The sequence below is a fragment of the Salarias fasciatus genome, chromosome 1, assembly GCF_902148845.1.
Source record: "Salarias fasciatus chromosome 1, fSalaFa1.1, whole genome shotgun sequence".
NCBI lineage: Eukaryota > Metazoa > Chordata > Actinopteri > Blenniiformes > Blenniidae > Salarias > Salarias fasciatus.
In genome coordinates this window covers 29,121,632-29,121,959 of record NC_043745.1, presented here as the reverse complement: position 1 = coordinate 29,121,959, position 328 = coordinate 29,121,632, and positions in this window count along the sequence as shown.

Below are 328 nucleotides of genomic sequence, written 5' to 3'. Positions count from 1 at the left end.
CCGAGCCCTCCATCACCAGTTGTTAGATGTGTAGTAGGTGAAGGTGCTGATTGACTTTTACTTATATTGTCTTCTAATTCAAAAAATGCTGACAAAAAAATCTCAAAAGAATAGCAGAGTGTTCATTCTCAACTATGAATCATCCAAACTCTACAGAATTAACAACTACAGTATTTGATTTTCATTTCATTTGTGCAAGTATTACTACTAAAGTCAATATTCATATTACATTGCATGAACACCATAATATATTTTATATTCAGGTACAATCAACAGAAATCATAATAATTGTGGAAAAATTGACCAAAGCGGCATTGTAATTTGGGTT